Source organism: Dreissena polymorpha, chromosome 3 (genome assembly GCF_020536995.1).
Source record: "Dreissena polymorpha isolate Duluth1 chromosome 3, UMN_Dpol_1.0, whole genome shotgun sequence".
NCBI lineage: Eukaryota > Metazoa > Mollusca > Bivalvia > Myida > Dreissenidae > Dreissena > Dreissena polymorpha.
In genome coordinates this window covers 136,381,579-136,394,273 of record NC_068357.1, presented here as the reverse complement: position 1 = coordinate 136,394,273, position 12,695 = coordinate 136,381,579, and the positions used below count along the sequence as shown (strand labels likewise).

Sequence of the window (12,695 nt, the reverse complement as noted above, 5' to 3'; positions counted from 1 at the left end):
TTAATGTAATGTTAGCTTTACTATGGGCAGCACGTTAAATCACAAGCCGTAGTCGAGACATATAATGTGTACATATACACATACGATATAGCCACCCAAATGTATTATGAAACGAAAAAGGTGAGATGATTTTGATACACTTAATTAGTCCAGGTTTTATAGTAGGCAATGGATATTGAGAAAATCAGTGGGAAGATGCTATACACTGTGCACTAGGTCGATTTATACCGAGCGTGTTTCACAACAAAACAAATAGATAAATCAATTTTGAATCAACAACTGTCCTGTAAATGAATGTATTAAATGTCCAGTAAAGTTATTTCAAATTGTATCCTATACTGTATATTAATTGCACCCAACACAAGTCACTTATAAACGATCTCGGATCCATATCCTGGTAAAACCTAGTACAAATTGTATTCCAACAGAGCCCCTTGCAAAATAAAACTTGGCTCCATCAGCATTAAATTGCATATTTTATAAGCTCAAATAAAGATATCCAGGTGCTTCAGTCCACGCCAACCATACAAATGAGGTTCTCGTTTTCGATAACGATCAATAGCCAAACTCATATGGATTCAAAATGGAGTCTAAAAATCTAATATTACAAGGTTTTGCACATCTTTGATAATTCCGCATTGCAGAACAAAGCATAGTACTCAATGAAGATTACAAATAGATGAACTTCAACATTCAATTTAATTCCATTTGCACAATTTGATGTTTTACTGTTGGAATGTTTTATGGGCACTGCAAAGAATGAGTATGGTTAACAGTCGCAATATGATTTTATCAGCAAGTCATTACAGATATTTGTCTTAAACTTGCAACCAAATGTTTTTTAAGAAATCCAAGAGAAATTTAATATAAGATAACATTGCACCAAACATAGAATTAAGAAATAACACAATTGATAGAGTTATAAATTAAAACAGTAGATTCGCACAGTCCGTGTTGTTTTATCTGTCCAGTTATCGCCTTTAATTGGCTTTGAACTATCTTAGCTTATAAATTTAAACATTTACACCAGACCGGCATTGTTAATTGCCACCTCACGTTAAAGTACAATGCTCGAGTTGCGTTGATGGGCATTAATCTGTTCAGATGGATGTATCCGATCGCGCGAATGACTGATAGATAGTGCTTGGAAATTGTTTTGTTTTAATAATTAACAAAAAAACAGCGATTTCGGACAGGGTTAGCAATATGTCCCACTTGTCGATAAAGACATGATCATAGACTCGCATGGTAGTTACCTTTCCCGATTAACGTTTGACGGCTTGATAAACTATTTACACATTCATAATACATGTGCCACAATTTATTATTGATACTTCAACCCACCTACGACAAATGCAAACTAAGGAAACTTTTTTGTTTTATTTTAACAATGTTCTGGTTTAGATAACTGTTTCATTTGAGTGTCGTTAATTAATTTGTATTAAATAGAATCGTTATATATTTGTTGGAACACGCATATCTGTTCAAATCCGTACTTTCCGTGTCACCCATATCTGTTTGAGGAAATACATTAACATAATTGAAATATACAACCCGAAAAAGGTTGGCACGGGCGTTTTAAAATAGCCGAACGAATGATGAATGCAGTTAGGTTTTTTTTAAATTACATTATCAATGAGCACCGCTTGATGTTCTATCACACTTTTCAGCAACACCAATTCAGGACTGTGTTATTCCACTTAACATTCAAAGGTATCGTGCACTATAAGACGATATTAAGCTTGTCACTACTTAAAAGTCACTAAAAGCTCATTTGTATTATTATATATAATTAGTTTTGCTTGTAAATGTAGCCAAAAAGTATCTTATCAACGGTGATTTATCTCTCTATTTCCTCTTAATGCAGTCAAATGTAAAACTACAATTGGTCTTTGATAATTCAGCATGCTTTACGGCACTTGGAGCAAATGTATATCCAATTTAAAGGTATAACTAGATCAAATTATTATTAACTGATGGCGAGATCATGCGACAAATCTCGATCTATGATCATAAAAACTGTTAATGATTGTGAAATTATGGTAGGGCGTATCATTACGATTCAGTGAAACAAAGATCTAGTTTTTTTTACCAAAATTGACATAAAGCGGTATAATATATTCTGATGACGATACGTTGTCAAAACATAATCAAATCGCTTAATTACCGTTTTTTGAACGGGTTGGTAATGCGGTCTTATTAATTTTACGATATGGTAGTGTAGGAAATGATTACAGACCGAGCACATAAAATGTACAGCTGCATGTGAACTGAATAATTGTTACATAGAATTTTTATAATTGAACAATTAATAGAGTGTTGCTTAATACATGTAAATATTCAACTTGAAGAATCACCACTTCAACGCTTAAATTATGCAATATTGCATGGTATGATAATATAGAAGTAGTATAAGTAGTAGAAGTAGTAGTTGTAGTAGAAGCAGTGGTAGTAATTGAAGCAGCAGTAGTAGCAGTAGTGGTAATAGTAGTAGTAGAAGTAGAAGAAGAAGTAGTAGTAGTAGTTAAAGAAGTAGAAGTAGTAGTTGTTGTAGCAGTAGTTGTATTTGTTGTAGAAGTAGACGCAATAGTAGTACTACTACTAGTAGTAGTAGTAGTAGTAGTGGTAGTAGTAGTATAATTATTATTATCATTAGTAGTAGAAGTAATAGTAGTAGTTGTAGTAGAAGCAGTAGTAGTAATAGAAGCAGCAGTAGTAGCAGTAGTGGTAATAGTAGTAATAGTAGTAGAAGAAGAAGTAGTAGTAGTAGTAGTAGTAGTAGTTATAGAAGTAGAAGTAGTAGTTGTTGTAGCAGTAGGTGTATTTGTTGTAGAAGTAGACGCAATAGTAGTACTACTACTAGTAGTAGTAGTAGTAGTAGTAGTAGTATAATTATTATTAGTAGTAGTAGTAGAAATAATAGTAGTAGTTGTAGTAGAATCAGTAGTAGTAATAGAAGCAGCAGTAGTAGCAGTAGTGGTAATAGTAGTAGTAGTACTAGTAGAAGAAGAAGAAGTAGTAGTAGTAGTAGTAGTAGTAGTAGATATAGAAGTAGAAGTAGAAGTTGTTGTAGCAGTAGTTGTATTTATTGTAGAAGTAGACGCAATAGTATACTATTAGTAGTAGTAGTAGTAGTATAGTAGAATTATTTTTATTAGTAGTAGTAGAAGTAATAGTAGTAGTTGTAGTAGTAGCAGTAGAAAGATTAGTATTATTAGTAGTAGTAGTAGTAGTTGTAGTAGTAGTAGTAGTAGAAGTGGTAGTAATAGTAGTAGTAGTAGTAGTAGTAGTAGTAGTAGTAGTAGTAGTAGTAGTAGTAGTAGTAATAATAGTAGTAGTAGTAGTAGTAGTAGTAGTAGTAGTAGTAGTAGTAGTAGTAGTAGTAGTAGTAGTAGTAGTAGTAGTAGTAGTAGTAGTAGTAGTAGTAGTAGTAGTAGTAGTAGTAGTAGTAGTAGTAGTAGTAGTAGTAGTAGTAGTAGTAGTAGTAGTAGTAGTAGTAGTAGTAGTAGTAGTAGTAGTAGTAGTAGTAGTAGTAGTAGTAGTAGTAGTAGTAGTAGTAGTAGTAGAAGTAGTAGAAGTAGTAGTAGTAGTAGTAGTAGTCGTAGTAGTAGTAGTAGTAGTAATCGTAGTAATAGTAGTAGTAGTTCTAGTAGTAGTAGTAGTTTAAATGGCGTATGTTTAAATGAATACTATATATTGTTAAATCAAAGATTCTCTATGCGACACAAAATTGCATAGCCTCTTGAAAACGAATGTGTTTAATTGGCAGAAATCAAAAAAATACTGCCATAGACTATATCGTGTAACACGTGTTTGTCGTTATTGTTGAACCGTTGGAAAAGATGTGGCTAACAACGCGGCTTTATAGTATTTGTCATTATACTGACTTGTCATTGGTCTAATACACGAGTTACTTTATACTTTCAGAGGACAAAGTATAAATGTACAGTACTCAATCAATCTAACGATCTAAATGCATATGGCCAGTTCCACTTTTAAGATATAATACCTCATAGTAGCGGCAAAACGTGAAAGCTTTTTTCGGATGGAATAAAAGAATTACAAAGAAGCCGCACCCCCTCCCCTTCATTTGGTTAATAAAACTACCTGATCGAAAAAACTTAACATTATTAGTTAGCTTTATGAACGTCTTCTATTCCTTGTTCGATTAGTTGCACCATGATTATCATGAAAAAATGCAGCAATTGCAAGCTTGTAGTTTATTACCCTCTTCATCATAATTTATTTGTACACTGCGTGTTTTGGGTTTGAAACTTGTCTGTTCTTTAACGTTTTCAGCTTTCTAAAGTATCTGGAAATGGTGGTCCCTGGTTGGTAGGTTAAGAACACATTCCCCCGATCGGGAAGTTTTATAAGCATATGTGTGTGTGTGCGTGCGTGTGTGTGCGTGAGTTTGTAAAACCTACCAACCGGGGAAAATCGTATGAATAAACACCAACAAACCGGGGAACACCTACCAACCGGGGACTTTTCCGGTTGGTTTTATGCGAATATTTCTCATATACGCGTATAAAATACCAAACTTTCAATTTAAATAAGAAATCCAACGCCTTCCCCGATTAGCGGGTTCACGGCATGCACAAAATTTAACAACACGGTATGTGTTATGACCTGCTACGTTGTGTATTCAGCATTTTGTATGATAAGCTTTATAGGTTAAATATGAATAATCAAAGAATATTGAAACGTTATGTTGGCATTGATCATTTATTAGCAACCTTTAAAACTGTTTAACGGATAATGTGTTTGGTCATTTTCTGTTATGTCGACAATACGAGCTATTAATCTTTTGCAAATGTACTCCATGATAGTGAATAGCTTAAAATGAAACATGTGATGAAAGATAAGCAAAAGTAAACTAATTTGGACGCAGTTTGAATAAATTGTATTATACCATCGTTTGCAAATAATTACACGAAATTCTCATGCTATGTAGATAATCTTCTTCATAATAAAAAGGCACATAGGTGATGATATTAATTGTTAATGCTGCTAAAGAGAATGACAATGTGACCTGATACTAAGTAACGTGGATGTATGAATCTTACTCGATTCTTGCCTTATTGAATTGTATTGCAGAGTACCGAAACTAAAGAACAAAGCGACACTGCACAACAGTGTAATTCACAAGATGCAGGGAACACAAAAATGTCGGCCGGATAAATGAAAACAAACATTTTGTCAAGGCTTTTCAAGCAAACACTTTCAGATGTAACCATTTAAATATATATAACAGAATACACTATTTTTTAAAGTGTTGAAGAGAATGACTTAAGAAATAAAAATTAACATTTTGTAAATTTAACGAAATTTGTTTTGATAAGAGGTGTCTGACATGCAATTGAGTACTAAATAGTTATTGTAAAAGTAGAAACCAATATGTAAATCATTGTGTAAATGTCACAATAGTATTGATTAAATAGTTTGAAAATAGAAACATGATTAATTTTCCGACGCAGATTTTGTGGCATTTTTTGTGCATGTAGTAGTTCAGATTAACTCTGATTTCATGTATTTGCTTTGTGTATATAAACTGATGTTTGTATACGTTTTTCAAAACAAAATTGCTTGATCTACAAAACCCGATAGGAGTGATCCATTTTGTTCCTATATTTTTATATTCAACTATGAAAATTACTAAGATTCCAAATTTGTTATGTTATTGTCTACTTTATGGTTAGATATCATTGTACAAACACATTTCCCAGACTAAAATATTGTTAAAAAATGTGTCGCGTTTGCGACTGACCTCTTTTATGCATTTTAACATATGCTGTTTACGTTTTTTTAAGTACTCTGCGTAAACACACATTTAAACTAGCTGTGGATTACCTAGAATAAAATTAATTTAAGCATATAATTATTTTTAAGATGCAAATGCATGCATAAAACTTATACTTACTAATGTGTATACACTTTTGCGGTATGATGCTTTAATTTCTGTTATTTTAAGTGAATGATCAGTATGCGAACCATGTTGTCCGTCATCTGGAATGCAAGTGTTTAAACATGTATACATAATTCATCAAGTTCGATTTGATGCAGTGTTTTCACAATTTCTGCAAACTGGTATAATTTCCCTCTTGGTACATATTTTATCCCATCATCAGACGTGCATTGTCGAAATAAACCCCTGTGGAATAAATTTTCCTCTATTTCGGCAGTGCTGAAGTAGAGCTGTCCGGCGCGGCGGACTGTTATGTGAGGAGGATGGTCATATTACTCGGAATCAACTATTAAGTAATCAGATTTAGTAAAATCGAATCAGATTAAACAAAACAAACAATTTGATACCAAGATGTAATATATTTGAAACACAAAATGCAACACAAACAGCAAAATAACAACATTGTTTACAAATATTAAGTGCGAGTCCTCATGACGTCATTATTAAGAGGGACTACTTTTTGTATCACGGTTCAGTAGTTAGCAATTGTTTACCTTGTGTATGACTTTTCTTGTCAATGAATGGCTAAAAATCAACACAATGCAATAATAAAATATATTATTTTCATTGAATTGTAAATAAATTGTTTAGAAATAAATATTTAAAATATATAAAATGTTTCTTTTTTATTTTATGTATTTTATTTAATAAGTCAGCAGCAAATCAAGTCGTCTGCTTTAGTCTTAAATGTCAATTGTGGTTGAAATAATGAAAAAATAAATAATACACAATCAAGAATTAAAATAAAACTGCAGCAAAACATATTTCATCAAATGAAATAAATTTTGACAACAATGTTAAACCAAGAAATAGGTGATTTTGATGTAGTATGGGATGGTTTGTTTTCAAATGCTGTGGAATTAAGTTTGGAAGAATTTGAGCAAAAATATGGAATAAATGCACTTCAATTTGATGAGGATTTAACTGAGAATAATGCCCCTGAGTCAAATTGTGATGATCAAAATAACACAAATGTTACAATTCAAAATGAAGCTAAACATCTCAACCAGTCAATTCAAAATGAATTTAAAAACATAGAGCTTTCTGAAGTCCGACAGTACATCACAAAAGAAGAAAACAAAAACACAGCAAAAAAAACATTAAATGACACAAAAAAGTTCCAGAGGTTTCTACTGACAAAGGGTGAGACCAGGGAAATGCATCAGTTGGATGTCGATTTCCTTGACGAGCATATTGCAACGTTCATTCTATCCCTGCAACGCGAAGATGGCACAGAGTTTGAGCCGACAAGTATCCGGGCCATCATCAGTAGCCTGGACCGGAAGCTGAAAAGACACAAATACCCTTTTAGCATTATGAATGAGAAAGGGCCACAATTTTCTCTGACAAGAGAAACCTACAATGCTAAAAAGAAAAGCCTGAAAAAGCAGGTAAAAATAACTTTCTTTTTAAAGATGGAAATGCATAATTTTGTTAAATATTTATTAATTTGTATTAAATGTGTAAAAAAACATATTATACATATATTTAAAATTAATATAAATTAAAATAAAATATAAGAAGAACATGTCGAAAAATGCGAAACAAGCCAGATATTTAATTCATTAAGTCGAAAATGTCTGTACAGTCGAATTCGCCAGTACGTATGTCATGCATGTACGCTGTGAATCTACATTTAGTTTTACAAATCATTTTAATTTCCTGCAATGATATTTGTTCAAATCACACAAGAACACTACCTGCAATCATATTTAAAAGACAAATGCTTTGGTTTATTGTAGGAAATTATGTACAAAAAATCTTCCGTTTCAATCGGCTCAGGAGGGGGGGGGGCTTTTTTGGCTTAGCTGCATTTTATGAAATTTGTCTTCCATGCATAATTGTTCTTGCCTATTTTGTGTTATTGTAACATATTTTTAGCAATATATTACAATTTAACACACATCAAAATCGTGCATAGCCACTTTAAATGAAAGCAAATACCGGTATAAATTCATTACTCAACACTGTACTGAATTATTTAACCCTTTGAATGCTGGGAAATTTGTTGTCTGCTAAAATGTTGTCTGCTGAATTTCTAAAATTAGCATTTTCTTCGATTTTTTTCAAAGAATATTATCAGAATAGCAAACAGTTTGGATCCTGATGAGACGCCTCGTTCTGTGGCGTCTCATCTGGATCCAAACTGTTTGCAAAGGCCTTCAAAATTCGGTTCCCGCACTGAAAGGGTTAATGAAAACTATGACAGTTTGTGATATATTGACAAAACGATAATATTTGTGTATACTGACTGCAGTATTTCTTTAAGCCAACACTGATATTCACAGTTTACAGCAAGTTTGTTGCCTTTTTGAAAAGTACCTGGGACCAAACAAATCTGGAATTTGTGTGCGTAAATTCAGTTGATTGGGATTTTTCGCGTGAATCTAGAAATAAGGACGAATAAAGAAATAATTTTTACAATTCTAACGCTATAAATAATAATGGGTTTTTCTTTTTCTAAACCTCCTTTGCTTTTATTTAGGGAAAGGGCAACCGGCCATGTGAGGCAGACGTACTTACCGACCATGAAATAGATATAATGTGGCAGAAGGGTGCCCTAGGTCCCAACAGTCCAAAAGCTCTTGTCCACACCATGTGGCTAAACAACTGCTTGCATTTTGGTTTGCGTGGCACGAAGGAACAATACAGCCTTAGGTATAATCAATTTGATACCTGAAATAACAGAATTTAAATTTAAAAAAAAAAAATATTACAGTTCACGTCAGACAGGGTGACAGTAAATTTGTCAACTTGAGGAAATTTCAACCTCCGCTTCACCTCGATTGACAGTATTTTACCAAAAGTTGACAAATTTACTGTCACCCTGTCAAACATGTAATATTTATTTTTTTATTATACTGAAACAGCTATTCAAACATAAACAATTTATATGAAGTAGAACTATGAACTGTTTTAACATAAAAAATCATTAATTTGGTCGTCTGTTAATAACTGAAATTTTAGCAAAACTGCATATTGCGCGAATTGGACAGTATTATTTTGTACCATTCCGCACGTGATTGTTAAGGTAGTGGGCGACAGTTTTTTGGGAAATATTTTCACGAGTGCCGCACAAGTGGCCACAATAAAGTGAAAATATATATTTTCTATGATCACGAGTGATTTAAAACACATTTTATTTTTATTTTATGCTTTTTTCACACTTAATATTCATTGTTAACGAACGAGCTTAACTTAAGAATTTTGCTGGGATAATGACATCATTTCGTCAAAGAAATGACATCATTTCACAGTAAACAGTGAAAATTATCAATAAATTTCACTATAAATTTTTATTGTTTGAAACAGTGAAATTATTAGTTTTAATTCACTGATATTTCTCTATAAACCACCGGAAAGCATAAAATAATAAGTAATAAATTACTGTAATATTTACAAAAAAAAATTTTTCCAAACAGATGGGGGGATATTAAACTGAAAATATCTTCTGATGGGGCCGAGTACTTGGAGCTCAATGAACGTCAAACCAAGACTAGAACTGGAGAAAACTTGAGCGATGTTAGAAGAGTCACCCAGAAAATGTTTGCCACCAATGAAAATGACCCCAGAAATCCAGTCGCTTTGTACAAAATTTATGCACAGAAACGCCCAGCCAATTTTTGCGATGTGAACGACCCATTCTATCTCGCTCCAAATACAATAATGAAGCAGGAGTCCGAGTCTGATCACAAAGAAAGCGTGCAATGGTTCATTCGTCAAAAAATTGGAATGAATAAATTGAGCAAAATGCTCAGGATGATGGCAACTGAAGCCGGGCTACCAGTTGAAAAACGCCTGACCAATCATTCAACTCGCAAGCACCTGGTCCAAAAGCTTAGAGAACACAACATTCCAGCCACTGAAATTATGTCTGTCACTGGACACAAGAATGTACAGTCAATTTTAAATTACTCAAATGTAAGTCATGAGCAACAGAAAAAATGTTCCAACATACTTGCCTCCCATGGTCAAAATGCAGATCCAATTCAAGGAAGGAAACACTATGTCACCAGCACGGCCACATTTTCGTCAACGCAGCCCCCTAGCCAGCCGGAACAACATCAGACCGAAGCGGAAATTCTACCCGAAACACAAGTGCAAGTTCCCCACCCACAGCCACAATACAGCTTTCAGCAGTCACTGTCCAGCTCATTTAAATCCCAGTTCTTCGGGGCAACGTTCAACATCCAGAATTTTCATGTACACAATAACTAATCCAGTATTGCAATAACACCTTTGACACACCGTAAATCCGACAAAAAGCATCGATTTGCTCTACACGCCAAGTCGACTCACGTGCTCGGCCTACTGTGTAGAAAAACAAATTCTAAATGAACCTGACTCTTAACATCGCTATAAATATAATTTGGTTATTGTTATTGTTTTGGTTGAGTTTTGGTAACATTTGTAAGTGGCTGTTGTCTTGTAAATAAATGAATTGTTATTGTTTTGCTTGAAATATTCTGGTACTATTTTCTTACGCGGACCTCTTTACAGCTAAGGTCGAAAAACACTGTTTGCTTAAAATAACTTCGGGATTTTCCGTGTAGTTTTATTTTCTTATTCTATTTAAGAGGAATAATTAACGAATTTGAAAGATGATGGGATAAATCGAATACTAGGTCGGTGCCGAATAAAGCGAAGTTTATTTTGCTCGGCCCGAAAATCTGAACCACTCGCCAAGGCTCGTGGTTCAGATTTTCTAAGCCTCGCAAAATAAACTTCGCTTTATTCGGCACCGACCTAGTATTCTATATATTCTAAGGTTAGTAACAATAAGGGTATTATATAAAATATCAGTTTATTGATTTTATATAAAATATACAACTTTTGTGATAAGCGTTTGCTTTGGTACATATTGCGTTCTTGTTGTTACTATATTGTGCTAATGTTGTTAAAAGTCGGCGATGATTATAAGTGTATAACAATATTAATTATAATTGCTAAATTGTTTGCAACAAATATTTTATGCGTGACACATCGGCATGAATTTTCAGTTCTTAAAATAAACATTTTCTATTATATTGTATGCATAAGCTATGTACTTAAGGTGGTTGACATAAAGTTTATGAGAATAAAGATGTGCAATCAAATGTTTCAAAACGTTGTTTGGTTCGCAAGGAAAAAAAGCAGTGAGTGTCAATGACTATTTCTTAAAAGTATAGTCTTTTATATTGACATGTAGAATTTAATGTGAGGTCATTATTACGGTTAACCCGTTTATGGCATTATCAACTCATACAAGTGCAAACATACTGTATTTTTGAATACAGCACATTTGTTATGGTATCAACGTTGTAGAATTCGAATGCATACATAATAACAATAAATAATGATCATAATTCCGATAAACTGGCCTAGATTAAGTCATTGGCGCATCAAAATGCTTGATATCAAATGTTATCAAGTCGTTTTGCTAGTTTACTTAAATATGTAGTTTCTCAGGCTCCGCCGCATTCGTTTGGAAACGTTCATGATTGTTTAAAATTACAGTTTTTTTAATTGCAATAAATGTATTTAAGACAATTTGAGTGAAGTGGAAGTTGCTCTTCGTGTGATTATTTTAATGCTTTCCTCGTTCAGTGTATGAAATACACGAGTTATTTTATAATGCCAGAGTAAGGGCCAAGTACATGTACAGTACTCAATCAATCTAACAATCAAAATGCATATGGTCAGTTCCACTTTTACGATATAATACCTCATAGTAGGTGCAAATCGTGAATGATTTGTTTTGGATGGAATAAAATAATTTTTAAAAAGCCGCCTCCCACTTCCCTTATTTAGTTTGAAAAACTAACTAGCCTGAAAACAATTTACATAATTGTTTTGCTTTATGAACGTATATTATTCCTCTTTGATATATTGCACCATGATGGTTATGGTATAATGCAGCAAGTGTATTCTTAAAGTGGGCTCATAGCTAAAAAATCCATACATTTATTGTTCGATTTTTGTTATGTTACTTATTAATTTTTTTGATGTGAAAAGTATTTGTGTCAATCAAATAAGCCACGTTTTAAACTCATATACGGTTATATTATATGGATATTTGATTTAAATCTTTTTCATATATTTTGTTTATTTTAACACAACTGCCCCTGTTGGTAAACGCAAGTTCCCCGTTCGCAGTTATTGAAGTTTCACAGATGGTACACACATAGTACCCCTGTTGGTATACACTGTTCCTAAGTTGGCACACATTGAAGTTCCACAGTTGGTTCGCAATAAGTACCGCTGTTGGTATACATCGTTACCCAGTTTGCACACATTGCAATTCCACAGAATTCCCCGGTTTGCATGTACAATGATCGTTGATTTATTACCCTCTTTATCATAATTTATATGTCAAATTCGTGCTTTGGGTTCGAAACTTGTCTGTTCTGTATCGCTTTAAGCTTTCTAAAGTATATTGACATGGTGGTCCCCGGTTGGTAGGTTTAGAACACATTTCCCCGAATGGGAGGTATTACAAGTATGTATTTGTGTGTTTGTGTGTCGTCTGGTGCGATCGAAGTGCGATCTAGGTGAGACCTCTGTGAATGGATGGCTTTTGCGATGAAGTATTGTTGTGTTTCGATATAACAGTCCTAAACATCCCTTAACATAAACAAACCGTTGGTATTGACAACCCTGTAAATTTAGTGCATTATTTCAAGTTCTGAACTTGTTAAACTTTATTCTAGTTTGGAGACGTATTTCACTAAATGGTCGCAAGACGACT

At 33.4% G+C, this 12,695-nt stretch overlaps 1 long non-coding RNA gene across 1 annotated transcript; it reads right to left on the bottom strand.

Moving 5' to 3' along the window:
- Positions 1–6,785: 6,785 nt before the first annotated feature.
- On the bottom strand, positions 6,786–10,492 carry LOC127873797 (uncharacterized). Its single transcript, XR_008046387.1, has 3 exons — positions 9,927–10,492; positions 8,492–8,644; positions 6,786–7,254 (listed from the first exon to the last, which is right to left on the bottom strand). It is a non-coding gene; the product is annotated as an uncharacterized LOC127873797 (long non-coding RNA).
- Positions 10,493–12,695: the final 2,203 nt, after the last annotated feature.